Source organism: Lactuca serriola, chromosome 3 (genome assembly GCF_051521515.1).
Source record: "Lactuca serriola cultivar US96UC23 chromosome 3, Lser_US96UC23_V15, whole genome shotgun sequence".
Taxonomy (NCBI): domain Eukaryota; kingdom Viridiplantae; phylum Streptophyta; class Magnoliopsida; order Asterales; family Asteraceae; genus Lactuca; species Lactuca serriola.
The window spans coordinates 36710893-36723055 of record NC_136410.1 but is presented as its reverse complement, the minus strand read 5'-3'; positions in this window follow the sequence as shown (position 1 = coordinate 36723055).

Genomic DNA, 12163 nt, shown 5'->3' with positions numbered 1-12163 from the left:
CTTGCACGCACACGATCCTGAACCAAATAAGTCTTCGGGTACCTGTACTATCGTTGACCTGAGAACACAAGCAGTTTGAAAATCAGCATAACGCTGATGAGTTCATAAGTAGTTTTGTTTTGTGAAAATGTTTAAGTTTCCTATCTGTTTCTGAAAATGTAACACACACCAAGAAAATCCCATATTTTCTTAAAAGTTGGTTGTTGTTTCACAAAAGTAAAGTATAGTTTGATTATCCACTTCATTGTTCTATTCCTTTTATGTACCAGTGTATTCCCAGGAAAGTCCTATACTTTCCTGAATTGTTAGTTATTGTAAAAGATGTAATGTTATACAGTTGGTTACACTTTTCTGGTTATGTATATGTTACCCAGGAATGCCTCATGCTTTCCTGTATGTTGGTTTTCAATGTGAAAGATGTATTCTGTTAAACCTGGTTATGTACAAAGTTTCCCCAGGAAGGTCCCATACCTTCCTGAATGTTGGTTATCTTATGTAAAAGATGTAAAAGATGTGAAAGATGTAAACTGAATCCTGGTTATCTGTAAAATGTAGTAAGTAGTTCATTATTACTATAAGTAAATCTCTGTTATCCTAATTGCGAGTTCCATAACCATACTAAAGACTGAACCTGTGGCAATAAGTAGTCCACAGCCTTGTGGCAATAAGTAGTCCACAATCCTTATGACTTTCGTCACCCTTGAACCATTTCGGTTCGGCTGTAGCTAGCAGCCAGGTGTGGGGTAGTCAGCCCCGTATAGATCTATACACTCAAGTCACGCTCTCTAAATTCCGGAGATTCTGGTTACGGGTGTAGTCCTCCACTCGCGTATCTCTGTGGAGTGTTCGCCGAGGACGTGTCTCCAATCATACGGAATAACAAATTTACTAGTGATAATAGGATAATCCTCCATTCGTGTATCTCTGTGGAGTGTTACCGAGGACAAGACAGTGTACGAAATATATTGTTCATGTGTTGTAAAGTCATGCTTTTAACTGATAAAATGTGGAAACCATTTGTGAAATATATAAAACATAACAGTTTATAAAACATATTTCACAAATAAATGTTTAAATGATCTATGTATTCTACTAGTTATCAGTTGTGTATATCAATATTAAAAGCATATGAAATGTGAAACACACACATAAAAATAAGTTTTGAGTACCAGAAAACCCTTGTACTTTGCTTGTGTTCCCCCTGAAAACAGTGAAAAATAGTGAAAAAGGGTAGGGGTATGAACTCACCGGACTCGGAAATGTGTCGGTTTTGGATACTAGACATTGGTTCGGGGATTGTTTACTCGCGATGTCCCTATGTAAATGAAATAATGTCCATATATATACAATTAGGTATACATTCACTAATCATATGGAACATTACACTCCAACAAGGTTAAACACCTCAAAATGAGCGTTTGGAGTGACCCGGGTGACATCTTCGGACGAAATATGGCACTAGGGACTTGGGACTTGAGTTTACTCTCTATAAGTAAACATTTTAAGGAGTTTACAGCCACATAACACATACACACATGAGTTTACGTCCGTAAACTCATGTTGGTGTGATTTTTGGGTGTTTAATGGCTTAAATGGACATGGGGATTGTTGGAATGGATTGCTAAAATGCCTTGGAATGAATTAAATGTAATTATACCACAAAGAAGGGAGTTTACGGCCACCACCTTGGAGTTTACGGCCATAAACTCACCTATGGCCAAGAAAAATGGTTTTAAACTACAAAGGACAATCACATGTGATTCTAGTTAATTTTCCAAGCCTTGTTATGAATTTAGAACACCATTAAACATACTTTTGGGAGTTTACGGCCTAGAGGCATGTTCTGTGGCCGTAAACTCTCTTATACTCATGAGAAGTTAGTTTTTGATGCTTAAAAACAATCACATGTGATTCTAGAATTTTATACAAGCCATTTGAGTGAATTTGATGCCTCCTTTAACAAGTTTTATGAGTTTACGGACAAGGGTATGTTCCTAGGCCGTAAACTCCTATAAATGACATTTTTGATGTGTTACAAACCCTTAAACTATTTTTAGATGCATCTAGATTTTACCACAAGGCCATTGGTTGAGTTTCAAAGCATTTTGACATGTTTTAAGGCACTAAATCTCCATTTAAGAGGAGTTTACGGCCCAAGAATATGTCTTGGCCGTAAACTCACTTTTGTCCCCCAAAAATCATGTTTAAAGTGTTCCAAGTTTAGATTATCAAGCCTTAAGGTCATATCTAAGTCCCAACTATGATTTGGAAGGGTTTAAGTTCATGAAAACCCCATTTACATGAGTTTACGGCCCAAGCTTATGCCTTGGACGTAAACTCCTTCAAATGGCTCAAAATCCATGTTTTAAATGTTATAAGTCCTGTCCATGAAGTCATTAAGCCATACCTAAAGTCCAAATTTGCTTAGGAGGGGATTTAGGGCTTAAAAACCCATGTTATATGAGTTTACGGCCCATGAAGGCTCCATGGCCGTAAACTCATGAATGTGGTCTTAATCCATGCTTTGAACTCGAATTTGAAGGCTAAGAAGGTTACAATACAAGCTAGGGAAAGTACCTTAGAGATTTGAGGCCTTAAATTTGAGATTTGGACCTTAATTCTAGCTTGAGGAGAGAGGTTGTGAGAGTTTAGTGAGAAATTGGCCAAAGGCTTCAAATGAAGTCTTAAAACACTTTATATAGTGTTCGGGAATTGGACACGACGGAATTCTACCCGATACCGACGTTAAATGGGGCTTTTGGTCATACCCGACCAAATTGTCGTGACTCTATATGGTTGATTCTATAATTATTCCGATCACTAAAGTGGGGTGTTAAAATGATTTCTTAATGTATTAAGACACCCATTAAGTCATTTTAGGTTGATATAAACTAATGACTTAATAAAATGGCAAAATCGGAAACGAATTAGAAAATGACGTTTGGTTGATCAAATTGGATTACAAGTTGAGGTACAAGAAGTGATATGAAATTTCGGGTTCTTACATGATGTCAGTTTATTAAACGATTTGAAACAGTTTGTTTGATAACACAGTTTGAAGTATAAGAAATCCTTTGTTTGATAGTTATAAATCACATGTGATTGATTTTATAACTATAATGTTTTCTACTTGCATTCCCCCCATAAAAGCATTTAAAATCATTAAAAGATAATTTAAGGGGTATGAACTCACCTGTAGTGAGTGATCTGTCAAGAAAGACAGATATAGGATGCTAAGTGTCAAGTGAAGTCTCGAGCACAAACGGATCATGTTAAGCATATAATGACACACATATATGTATATAATTAGTGTTTAAGCAACTAATCATGATAGAGTTTGTTTATAAGTAAAGTTACTGTCTTGTGTAAGTTATTTACTATTGTTTCACTTTGCATACTCGAATTTTGACGATTGTCACAATCTACTATCTCAGTCAGAGATAATGGATATTGGTACACCGTGCAGTCATACTATCTCCCTGATGTATGCTCTAGTTAGTTTCTCCATCTTGTCTTTTTCCTTTATTGGTAGGAAGTGCGTGGACTTGGTTAATCTTTCGACAATTACCCAAATGGTGTCATGACCACCTGTCGTCTTGGGTAACATAGTTATGAAATCCATTATAATCTGATCCCAATTCCATTCGGGGATTTCTGGTTGTTGTAGTAGACCCAAAGGCTTTTGATATTTTACATTGACTTTAGTGCAAGTAAGACACTTGCCCACATAGGTAGCAATTTCAGCTTTCATGTTCGACCACCAATAAAGTTTCTTAAGGTCCAGATACATCTTGTCTAAACCTGGGTGAACGGAGTATCGAGTCTTGTGTGCTTCATTTCCTCCACCTCCTCCAATAATTATCCCTGACCCATATGTTCTTCAACTTGAAAAGTTCATGGTCACTCAAGCCCTATTGGCTAGTAAATGCCAAGATGGAAGGTCTGTGTGTGCACATGTCTTGGAGATGAAGTCACACATTGACAGGTTGGGAATGTTAGGAGTCGTTTCCTCGAGGAAGTTGGTTGTTGACTTGATTTTTCAATCACTTCCCGAGTTGTATGGTCAGTTTGTTAAAGACTACTATATGACAGATCATGACGTGACCCTTATTGATCTTACATATTTTCTAATTGATGCTGAATCAGAAATGGTTTGGCGCACTGGTAATGCAAATTTGAATGGAAGATCTACTTCCCAAACTACCATGGACATTGACAATGGAAACATTGGAAGTCCGGAAAATTCTTCTCTTCCCAATGGAAAGGGATCGGCCATGGTTAAACCATTTAACCAAATGGTAAAGAGAAAGGCTAAGTTTGAGATAGTCTAGTGCACCATTCCGAAAGAGTCTGTTTGTTCCTATTGCCAAGAGAAGGGGCATTGGATGCGAAGCTGCCGTATCTACCTGAAGGATCGTAAGGATGGTAAAGTCATAATGAATGACTCTACTTCAGGTAAATCCGCTATTTTACTCTACTAAGTTCCTATTTATAGATTCTTAATACTTGATGTGATAAGATTGCATTTTGATGTTTTGTAGGATCGAAGAAAAGAAAGGAAGCTTAACAGAAGAGTAAGTTGAGTCTGGTCGCGAAGAAATGGATTTCGATCGCATGGTTCGATGATCAGATTTTTGAGCTGCTGCTTAAGAATTATGATAGATTGCCTAGGAACATTTTGTAACATAGTTTTCATTTGTACTTGCATTGTAAGGACAAGTTTTTCCACATTTTTATAAATATAGAAAATTTTGATTTTATCTTATTTTTTTATTTCCTGGCAATGGCATAAGTGAAAATTGATGTTTGCATGTTTCTATTTTTAGCAATATGGATTTGATTCATTCGTTTGTGATAGTGTTTGAATTTACCAAATAAGGAAAGATTCACATCACCCAAGTTTCAATTGGACAGAAACTTGGAATCATGCAACTTGTATCGTATGATGAATGAGAACTTTCATCTTTAGGAAATTAAGACTAGTTCCTTGTTCACATATAGATGTGAGTTAAGTGAATGACTAAAGGATCTAGTACACATTGTTGTGCATTGGTCAAGTCTGCCACAAAGAACGACAAGACTATTCTTCATTATTTACTAATGGTTCAGTAAATATGATCATACTTACAAGATTAAGTATAATTTTGAATCATTGAAAAAGTTTTAATGTATAGCAGAACGAATACGAAGAATCAATTAGGCAGAAAGATAAAAGTTTCTCCAATCTGAAAGGAAAGGAGAGTACTTTACTATCATGTTTTATGATCATCTTAATGATTATGAAAACCATATCACAATTAATCCTCTAAGGACATCTTAGTGCATTTGTATAACTAAGAAGAGGAGTCAGGAATTGTTGAGATGGTTAAATCAAGAAGGTGAGTCGTACTTCATTCCAAAAGCAAGTCTTAGAGCCATACTCCAAGATTGTGACTTGAGTGACATATCCTAAGTAGGTTTATAACACATCATGAAATGTGGAGTAGAAAAAGTTTTCCTACTCATACACATTTGAGATTGGTAGTTGTCATGTTTTTGGATAAAACAAAGACCAACTAAGACCAATTCTATGAAGTTTCATTCTTGATAAGAATCCGCAGTAACTCTTGAATATTTTTTTGTCAAGGAATGTTTCTTGACAAGAGAATCTTATATGTCAAGAGGTCAGTGGGAAACTTAATGATCTTGAACAGTTTCAAGAACTAATAAAGAATAAACCTATTGTTTATCGCTAGTGCACAAATTGAGGTCTTGTAACCTATCGTGTTGACATATTCTTGTTGCTATGCCCATTCCAATTAAAGTTTACTATGCATGTGAGTTCTATGAGTTCTCAATTGTTTGCATAAGGCAAAGCATCTTGATCAGTGAAATTTCATTGATTAGTATGGATGATCTGCTCAACAACTTGGAAGACAAGGTAGGCCCTTGTGCTGCCAAGTGGCAAGAAATTAAGATTGAACAGGTTCATTCCATATGAATTTGAATTTTTCTTAGATCTTGTCTTATGATAATAACAAATTCACATGGATAGGAACACATACACCATAAAATCTAAGTGGCATAAGGTTTTTCTCCAATTCATGAAAATGATTGTAAGGAAACACTTTCACTAAGAAGATTTTGAGAAGATAGCATTTGTGTTAATTGCATTTTCAAATTCGATTATGATTACGGTATCCCTCTTCATAGTTCGAATTGTGAGAAATTGCAAATAGTTTGAACATTCGGGAATTACTGCCGTAAGTTCTAGAAAAGTTTAGACACACATATGAGCTTTCCTATAAAAAGGTGTATGAGCTTAGATAAAGGCTTATCGAAGCACCTCATATAAGAAATTTGAACTTTGGTAAGAAAGTCAATAATTATTGATTTCTAGAAGTCCAACTGATTTCTGGTTACATGTCAAAACTAGTGGGAGCATAAATGTTATGCTAGTAAAAATATAATTATCATGATAGTGGGAGCATGATTATTATGTTAAGTGTTTCATGATAGCAATACTAGCTATAGGAAACAAAGGTTAAGAATTTTGCAAAGTTGTAGAATTTGAAAAGTTGTTTCGCTATAGTAAGGGAGAGCATACTTATACTTTATTTCGAATCTAAAGGCTTAGATTGAAATATTAATCAAGCTTAGTCGTGAGCATATACGAATACCATGTTGAAGTGTTTCCACATTGAAAATTCTATATAGAAATATTACAGCAAGAGACTGGTCTAGTATCATGTCTTTATGTAAGACATTATGGATCGTATCCCATATGCTTTGGATATAGGATCGATTGCATATGTTATAATATTCACGTGTTCTAATTGTCCATCTACCTAGGGCATTAAGAGGACTAGAACCAGATGTGACTAAAGTTATTAAACAATTGTCAAGGATGATCTAAGGTTCGCTAAGGATTGATCGCTTGAAGTTGGAAGTATAGTAATGAATGGAACATATTGACATTATTATAAATAGGTGGGATTCTGTTAAAATGAATTGTCATATGGTAAATATAGAAATGTTTCCATAATGGGAGATGGATATTAAGAATCTATGTGTAAGTTAGAAACTTTTGTGCAAGACGGATGTTCAAAGGAATGTACTTTGAATGTGAGACTTCATTTCCATTGAATTGTCATGTAAAAATCTCCAATGAAATGCTTTGTGATGTAATTGGCAAACTCTTTGTGACTATGGTGCCTTGACATTACAAAAGGGTCATTGCATATAAGTTTAGACTCTAACGAATTCTAGAAGTGGCAATAATTAATTATTCTTACAGTAGTGATAAGGATTAGGGATTGTGAAATGAGTATCATTGGAAAATTGGTTTAATTGATATATTTCACAAACAAAGGACCATAGGCAAACATATTGTGTATCCATGGTGCATGGGATAACTATTGTTTTAATTCAAGTATTAAGTTGATTAATCAAAACATTATGCAATGAATAATGTATAATCAATATGGTGATAAAATAATAATTGTTTTATTTATATTCAAAAGTTTTGAGACCATATTGGATTAGATTATTTTTGTGTTTCACTTCGCATGTTTTAACTTCCCAAATAATAAGATTATTCGAACGTCCACAGTCAATCATACTTTGGAAGTAAGTAATGAGGTAAGACTGTCATGAATCCGTTTGTAGATTGTCTAAGTGTTTAGACATAGCACAAGTTTGATGCAGCGTTCATGAGTACTCCTGTAAAAAGATTTGAGTATTAGATTAAACCCATGCTCACGTGAACGACTTCATGTATTTTATCATGAGAGACTGTGAGATGATAATATCTTATATTCTTCAAACGGAGACATATGAGTCACATTTTACATGTTGGTTGCACAATGATGATATGTTAACGCACCAGTAACTTGGTGTTATAAAACATATTGTTGTGTGTAATCTGATGAGTAAATAGAGCAAGCATATGAGTCGAATTTTATCTTTTCCTTTTTCCCTAAGAGGGATAAGAGCGATATCTACGGGCCCCTCGATGATTTAGTGATGACAACCCTATGCGCTTGGCCAAGCCGGGACTTATTTGATTTGTTCAATTATTCGGTCGTCATAAATCGGAAATCGGGAAACAACACATGGACAGATAGAATGATTATAATCCATATCTCATGTCCATATGATATCCAGAATGGAGGAATATATGATCCCTTATCTAGTGGACGCATTATTGATCAGAGTTGACAGCGGTCTTTTGAGAGCTACGATTGATAATCGGATTTTAAGTCGTACTTGCAGTATTAATTATTAGACTTATCCAAGTGGGAGACTGTTGGATTATGTGTCTAAACTCATAACTGTAATTGGTATGTACTTGACCCAATATGTAAAACCGAAAACAAAATTTTCATTTAAAATCACATAATTCTCATAATGCATTTCACAAGAATCTCATTTGTTAAGTTTACAATTCAAAACTCCATAATTGTTTGGTTAAAATCTAGGATCCTCAATAACATAACTCCTTCACTAGTGTGTACAATCATGCCGGTGCCTTCCCGCGATCCTGAGAACAACCTAAAACACATAACACATAACACGGTAAGCACGAAGCTTAGTGAGTTGCCCAAAATACCACATATATTAGATTAGCCACTCGAGGCTATAACACTGTAAGACCCTCCGGTCTATGTGTCTCAGTGGGACCTTCCAATCCCACAGTTCATTGGACCCTCTGGTCCCATTGCTCGTTGGACCCTCTGGCCCAGTCTCAGTGAGAACCCTCCGGTCTCATAGCTCGTTGGACCCTTTGGTCTGGTCTCAGCATCACATAATATAGCATAAATATATATCACACAGAGAATGCACAACTCAAATAAGCACATAAGACCCTCTGGTCACACATAACTACCACTCTAAGTAAAGTATAGTGAGAAGACTCACCTGGCAAGCAGCAAGTAAATAACCTCGCACCCGAATCTCAAACTAGCCTCCCCATAACACAAGGAATGAATATATCTAATCAATACTCTTTTACACGACCCTAATAATTGAAGGCTATTCTTTCTTTCTCTAATTCACTAATTGGGTAAAAGACCATTTTACCCCTCCATGGTCTCTATTACTCATGTTGACCAAACCCCTGAGTCAATAGAAATCAAACTCGAGTCAACAGTCCAAGTTTGACCCGACTCGTCGAGTGCACTTACTTATGCGACTTGTTGAGTCCACTCACATCCTCAGAAGTCTCGTGAAGGTCCAACTCAGCTCGTCGAGTTGACCCCCAACTCACCGAGCTATCGCATGATCAAGCTCATTGGGACAAACCCTCACCGACTCGTCGAGTCAGCCTATGGACTCGGCGAGTTCCTTCACTCTGATTTCCCATTCAGACGTCCAAATCCATATCTATCATTCCAAACCCTAGATCTAGCCCCCTAGGGTCCAAAAGTCATGTCAAGCTCTGATCTTTATGTCCATGCATGGCATATGGTGCTCTAATTTCCCAAAACAATTCCAACAAGGTGCTTGCACACTATAACTCTTGTATGGCTGGGTAAAGCTTGTAACTTTGGGACTCTCTGGACCTCACAAGGTCCAAATCTAAAGTGTAGACCACAAAAGGGACCTTATGCACTCAAAGCCCCAACAATAGGTGGTAAAAAGCCCTAACTACCACCAACATGAGATCTAGTCACCATAAGGTGAAAGGTGAGCAATTTTTACCTTTCTCGAAAGCTTCTGGACAAGATAACCTCAGATCTACTGGCCTCCTTCATGTTCCTTGATTGAATCCGACCCTTTACTTCAATAAGAAATGCACCAAACACTCAAATGCAAGCTCAAACTCTCTCTTTAAGCTTTATTTTTGTATAGGGTTTCTCTCAGGTTGAAAGAATGGTTAGTGAGCCGCAATTGAGGCTGTAGGTTCCCTTATATAGGCCCCCAACCCCGGGAAATTAGGGTTTCTCTGTCCAACACCTACTCGGCGAGTCAGCTCTTTGACTCGTCAAGTCCACTCATTAATTCCACGTGCACAGCTCGACTCTACTCGACGAGTTGGACTCACAACTCGTCGAGTCATTCCATGAATCTCAAAGTTAACACATGATAATGCACCTAAAAGTCCGGATGTTACAATTCTCCCCCACTTAAATTAGATTTCGCCCTCGAAATCGCTTCTCAACGTCACATAGATGGAACATAAAAACTCGAAAGGTACCACCGAGAGGATCACATACCACACAACTCACTTCCCCCTGGACACCTGAAACCAAAAAGGAACTCCCAATCAAAGAAGAGTACATACCCTTTTGCCGCTTCAATACCCCCTTCTGACTCACCAGAATCTGAAAACTCTAGCGGCCGGTCACACTGCCAAACCGCCCTCTCAAGCTATCGCCATGTTATTCGCTCCATGAATAACCGACCCTGGAAACTCATTGCCCCTCTGATTCTCTCGTTGCAACTTATACAGACAAGACAAAGCCCAAAAATTTGCCACTGGTCACTCACACCAGGCATACTAAGCGCTCCATATCCTACTCAAAGGAGCGAAAGGGGTCACGCTACACCAGGGACCCATCTACTGAACTGCCATCTAAAACCAATCTAAACAAAGAACTCTCAACACCCTGCCCTCAAACTCAAGAAAATAATCATGCTTGCTCAGAAGCATCCTCTGACATCTAACAGTCGTAGGCCTCAGCTCCCTCTCAGCTATCCCTTTCAACACTGAGCACCAGGTCAACTCTCGTCTCCACAGTTGAACTTTCAAAGGTTACCCTTCTCATGTCCCAAACGTCTCACTGAATTCCTTCTCACAACACCTATCTCATCCCATTATGACACACAAGTCATGACGTTCGCTTTACCTCAAGCAGATACGAAAATCATCTCACCCTTGACCTCTGTCGTCTACTACTCATTAGTTCCATGTGCCTCGCGGTCCTTTCCATACAAGCGAACTAACCCACTTAGGTCTAAGAAATCAGGTGGCACACAATACCCCTCAAATTAAATTCACAACCCGCAACCCATGCGTACCTCACTTCTCTGATTCCCTCTGATTGCGGTCTCTATAGCCGAACTCAGAATATAATGATTCCCGACAATTAGGGAGACCTCTGTCTCTCTCCTGGCCTGGCCATTGGGTCCCCAAAGACTCGATCCAATAAGGCTACTCAAGAGTAAGAACTCTCCTGCGTCATGCTCTGACTAACGAATAACACGGCTCCCCACAGCACCACGACACTCTCTCCCTGGCTAGTGAGTACTACGGCTCCCTGCAATATCACAACACCCTCTCGTTGACTAGTGAGTACTATGGCTCCCCGCTGTATCACAACACCCTTTCGCTGACTAGTCAGTACTACAACTCCCCGCAGTATCACAACACCCTCTCATTTACTATTGACTACTACGGCTCCCCATAGTATCACAACACCCTCTCGCCGACTAGTGAGCACTACGACTCCCCGCAGTATCACAACACCCTCTCGCTGACTAGTGAGTACTACGGCTCCCCACAGTATCACAACACTCTCGATGACTAGTGAGTACTACAAATCCCCGCAGTATCACAACACCCTCTTGCTGACTAGTGAGTACTACGACTCCCCACAGTATCACAACACCCTCTCTTATCACCCCACAATCTCATTCTCATGTCATTACTTTATTGCATTCACTAACCCATGCTTTGCGGCCCAACATAGATAGGTACACACACACCCACCTTGGCTAAGCATTACTACTCCTGACGACCATCGTCGGGACAAAACACTTTTTCTCGCTGCAATTCATATTCTCAGATAAACCCGCTTGATGTCAATTAGCTGAAAGGGCTCCCACTGGAACCGAAAACACCTGACACACCACTTGCGATTTCATAACTCCAGTCTCAAGATATTCCAAAATTCAGGCATTATACTCGGATACCTCGGTACACCATTACAGATCCTCATGATATCTTGCCTCAACCACTGATCTCCTACTTACGACATCATACTTAGATACGGCTATACATCCTTCCAAAATCTCATAACACAATCAAAACATCAGAATATTCCAACTCTCAATTGAACACGGAGGAAACGTCAACGACTCAGAACACATTTGACGAACATCCGGAACTCCCTCCTCTATTGTTCAAAATCCCATGCAAGAATACACAAACCGACCTTGAATGTGGGTTGCCCAATCAACT